Source organism: Thamnophis sirtalis, unplaced genomic scaffold, assembly GCF_051295495.1.
Source record: "Thamnophis sirtalis isolate CommonGarterSnake01/CBP01778 unplaced genomic scaffold, rThaSir2_p1.2 scaffold_6, whole genome shotgun sequence".
NCBI classification, from domain to species: domain Eukaryota; kingdom Metazoa; phylum Chordata; class Lepidosauria; order Squamata; family Natricidae; genus Thamnophis; species Thamnophis sirtalis.
The window spans coordinates 88,724,391-88,729,567 of record NW_028261386.1 but is presented as its reverse complement, the minus strand read 5'-3'; the positions used below and the strand labels follow the sequence as shown (position 1 = coordinate 88,729,567).

The 5,177-nt window shown below is 35.9% G+C and overlaps 1 long non-coding RNA gene across 1 annotated transcript; it reads left to right on the top strand.

The window, feature by feature from the left end:
* The first annotated feature begins 548 nt into the window (after window positions 1–548).
* Window positions 549–3,780, top strand: LOC148045067 (uncharacterized). Its single transcript, XR_015697172.1, has 3 exons — window positions 549–626; window positions 2,087–2,162; window positions 3,444–3,780. It is a non-coding gene; the product is annotated as an uncharacterized LOC148045067 (long non-coding RNA).
* The last annotated feature ends 1,397 nt before the right edge of the window (window positions 3,781–5,177 follow it).

Genomic DNA, 5,177 nt, shown 5'->3' with positions numbered 1-5,177 from the left:
TGCAGTTTTTATGGAGTATAATCAAAGAACCATCCCAGGTAAAAATAAACTATGGGAAGAAAATGAGACACAGGAAAATTTTCGCCTTGCCTGCTTGTGTCAAAGTGCATCTGATGTTCAGAATATTAAGAGCCAACAGTTTAAGTCCTTATGTTGCCACAGGCACCTACAGTTAATCTCTCAAACAGTAAAGAATGAAGGTAGTATAGAAACATGAAAAATAATTTCAATTAATTGTTTTACATGTATTCTCTGGTACCTGTCTTCTATTTATAACTATTTGCTACATGACTGCATCTGTAGGTATATTTTTTTTATTTTTCAATTAATTTGTTTTTCAATTTGAATTCTGTATAGTGTGTTCCAGAAATATAGCAGCTTTCCAAATGTGAATATGTGAAGGATATCTTCTTAATCATTATTAAAGGACATTCTCTTTCAGTACACTTTTTATCTCATCTCCAGCCTATCTCTGTCCTTAGCTATTACATTTTTTCAATAATATTTGTGTTTTATCCAAATGTAAGAGCTGTCTTTGATTCTTTTTCAAGTTCTTGATCACCTTGGATATGTAACCAAAAATAAGCACCTGCAGAATTCCTGTTGGATGGTACTGGTTGCTGCAGGTATGCTCTCTATTCTCTAGTAAATAGCCATTGTCATCAATGGCCACTTTGCCTTTTTATTGTAGGAGAAACTGGAACTCTGGTTCCTGTGGATCCTGTGGGTCAGCACCAGGCAGTGCTGACCCACACTTTGGAAGCAATTGTTCAGACATTACCCAAACTCCTTATATTCACTACAAGATCACAAGATTTGTTGTTAAACATGTGTTCTGTAGTCTTTGAAAAAATTGGTAAATTTCTGTGTAAAAAAATGAGTGCCATTTATTTATTACATTTTTATATACCACCAACTGCCAAGGGGTTATTCCTGGATACACAACTATCAATTGTTTGGAAGACTGATAACTTTTATTTAAAAATAGGGGAAGGAGATGAGCCAGGATGAAGAAGGAGGGAGATCACAAGCTTCCTGCCATACCCTTAAGGTGGACTCATGTTTAGGAATGGCTTGAATGAAAGTTACTGGCATAGACCACAGTAATTAATTTTCACTTGGGAATTTGAAAGAGAGCTAAAGTCTGTGATCCAGATTTCCACCCACATTCACCCATGCCCGTCCTGCCACACTTTAAGGAATGTAGTGGTTGGTTCCAAGAATGACAAGATTCAGGAGATTGTTGTATAAACTATTTGCAGTTTTTTTGTTATCAGTGGAAGGATCCAACAATTCAGGCAGTAAGACAGTAGTGAAAGACAATCAAGAAGAAAATGTGGAAGACTCTAGTATAATGTAGCTTGTGATTGTCTATGGAAAATTGTTGCTGGGATTATTAGAACTTTATTCTTTTTAATTCTTGCTTAATTCTTGCTAAACCTATTGTGAGCATTATGCTTGGAAAATGAATTACTTTTGGTTTTAGGCAGATGCCAATGAGCCTAAAAAGGAGAGTGATATTGGTGATATTTCCCCCCATTGTTTAGTGCAGGGCATAGGTGTCAAACTCAATTGCATCATGTGATGTCACATGATGTTTTTTGCCTTTGTGGAGCTGGGGTGGGCGTGCCCTGCTCATGATGCATCTGGCCCACGGGCTGCCAGTTTGACACCCCTGGTGTAGGAGAAGGAGTGGCAGAACCTGGGGGCGGAGTTAAAAGATGAACCAGCCTAAAATCCTATGTAACTACCAGCAAACTAAGCCAAACCTCTGTGGAATTATGTTGGCCTTTGTCTAACTCTAAGCAAGCATGTGCTAACCATTAGTTGAGAATATTCCTGTGCATAGGCATGAGTAGCAATAAATAAATTTAATTGGACTTTCAAGTGTGGACCTGATCTTTCCCACCTGGTACTTAATAACTTTTGGGGTAGAAGAAATCCAACCAGTCAAGTCCACCAATTAAATTGCCCTATGTTAAAATTGAAAGAAAAGACCCACATACAAGCTTCATTGCTGAAGCACATTTGAGCTCAGTTGGTGGGGCTGTGCAAATTTGATCAGCATATTTTTCTCTTGATTCAGAAATGAAGAAATGCATATCAATGCAAATGATTACACATGAAGAGGCAATTCTGAGAAAAATCTTTTGAACACTGAGGTAAGAAAACCAGAGGTTCATGCAAACACAAAGATTCAGCTTTGCATCAAAATAATTATTCGCAACTAATTGCAACAAACAATACAGGACTTGAAATTCTACAGCTACCCTTCTGAAAATTTATTTAAAGTTTTGGGGATATAGTTTATGTAACATTAGAGTGAGAAGACCTTTAATTCCATCCTTTGGCTTGAAATGGGTTATTCTGAAAAGATATATTTTAACCTGAATCTAGAGGTAAACTCATCTGACAAGAAACAATTGAAATGAATTATATAGATAGTTCTTATTAGGCATTAGTTCCTAGCAGAGATAACCTTCTATTTTTCTTTTCCTCACTACTTTTTGGAATTAATCTACCGCACAAACTGTTATATAGCTTCCAAAAGAGTTGATTTTAAATATTTCCTGTTTTGCAAATCCCAACATTTTGTATGTCTAGATAGTGAGGGTCAAGGTGTCTGCAATCATAAGAAGAAACAAGAATTTCTTAATTGCATGGCTTGCAGAAATTAAACATATGGTTGTATGAAAGAGTTATTTCTTGCTGAACTGAACCTTTTAATTATTGACAAATGAAAACATTTGAAATAATATATTACAGATGAAACTGCAGGCAGGTTTTTTTTCGAGACAGAGTGTTAATTAATGAAATTTATGTACAAATGGTTTATAACAATGAATCCATAACAATGAATTTGAATTTCTATTCCCACAAACACATTGAAATCAATGGAAATTGTTTCTATTATGTTGCCATTGATATGCTTAGAACTGAAAACTACACTTAGCTTAGGGGTCCTCTAAGCATGTCCACTGGCTTTGTTCCTCCTCACTGTCATGAACAATTTCTCATCCCACACCCTGTAAAAGGTTATACAAATGTTGTGCTGATCTTAGATTGGCATGTTCCTTGGATACGAACCTGTGTGAGGTATAAGAATGAAAATATTAGTAAATTTATTTGCAGAATATGTTTTTCCTAGTAGGACCAAAAATACATGTATTTACAGCTGATTGTTCTCTAAATCATATCGATTTCTCGACCCCATCTGGATCAATCACTGGATCTACTGGTTTCCTTAAACAAACAAACAAATAAAGCAAACATTTCCACATATGAAACAAATATTAATAGGAAAACATATTAAAATATTTTATAAAAAATAGAAAATAATAATATAAATCTGGTTTATTGGGAAATTATTTGGGGTTGAATCCAGAGGAATGTTTTTATTCAAAGTAAGTGACCTTTTGTGAATGAAAATCTCTTTGTTTTAGTGGATTGCACCATATTTCTGGACAATTTTCACTACAAGACCTCCACTGATTCAGAAGATCTTTCAAGTTAAAAATCAGAGAAGTGTTTAATTTGAATAGCAAGGGTCAGCCAGATCCTTGCAGTCCATGCAATCAGCCACACTGGGCAAGTCAGAATCAGTAATCATGACAAGACTGAACCATAGCTTGAACAACTGGATCAGAGACCTTGAATTCATCATAATTCTTCAGCAGCTTCAATGTCAAGAAACAAACGCTTCTATGTAAAAGGTTTACATATCTATGTTAGACATCAGGACAAGCAAGGAGATCCTCCATTTTCATTGGTGGAAAGGGATGGGTTTCATATCAGTAAGGCTTTTATCTCCTTAACAACGGAAAGAAAGGAACTGGATCTGTGCACGTAAAAGGGCTTTAGTTAAATCCTACTTGTGGAACTGAAAGATGAAATGATGAGGAGGTAAATCATACTTTATTGAAATAATGGTTGTTGGGTTTCAGTTTACAAAAGAAGAGAAACAAAGTACACTAGAAAAGAACATTTATAAGGGTTTTGAATTGTGGTATGGAAAATTCTAGGGCATTGATTTACTGTTGAGATTTTACAGAGAGAATTGGTAACTTTGATTGTGTATGTTGTTTTATTGTTGAGAAACACTGAGATTTCAAGTGGTAACAGGGTGCTAGATGCAGCAATCCTTTCTTGTTAGCAAGTGAGAAACACTGATGCCTATCACCCAGTTACTTTGTTGCTATTTCCTCATTAGGTTTGCTTTAGTAAATTGCAAGCGGGAACATGTTTGCTGCCTCTAGTCAATTTCATTTTGTCTTTGTTAATGGTGAGCAATATTTCTTCCTTTTCAGCAAGGAAAGGATTCGTGGATGGTGATAGGGAAGTTTTGTTTAGGGGCAGGAATTTTGGATCTCACCAGATTAGATAAAGTAAAGAACTGAACCTCTCATGTTTGCAAGATCAGCAGAAAGTGTCCTGAAAATAAATTCTCATCTTTTTTCACCCATGATACCATTTAAGCAGTGGTGAAATTCATTTTTTTTATTACCAGTTCTATGGGCATGGCTTGGTGTGCATGGCAGGGGAAGGATACTGCAAAATCCCCATTCCCTCCCCACTCTGTGGCCAGCCAGAGGTGGTATTTGCCAGTTCTCCGAACTACTCAAAATTTCCGCTACCAGTTCTCTAGAATCTGTCAGAACCTGCTGAATTTCACCCCTGCATTTAAGCCTTCATATTGTTTCCAAAGTGCTTAATCTATTATTCTAGAACAAGAGTACTCCATTTTCCTGTGCTTGAGGCCAGCGGCATAGAGAAGAAAAAAGGAAATTGACAAAAATTATGCATCTGTTCTTCTGCTTATGGGCATTGATGATCTATTAATTGGCACCAATGCCTACTTTTTGTCATGCCTGACTGGTTGCCCCACCTTCACATAAGAAAAATTCCTAAATATTCTTTCCTCTGAAAATGACTCCAGAGCTGTATGACTACACTGTATTTGCAATACATTCTCAGTGGCTCCAGAACTAATGAATAAAGGCCTTTCAGAACATAAATAGGTCATGTTGTTTATGCTTTTAATAGATATATGTATTATGTCTTATTATGGATGACGTTTTAATTGTTTAATTGTTTATTTATTTATTTCATATGACATACATTTGTCAGGGAGCTATATAACTTATAGAATAGTCCTGACAGCCTAATTGCTAGTTTGT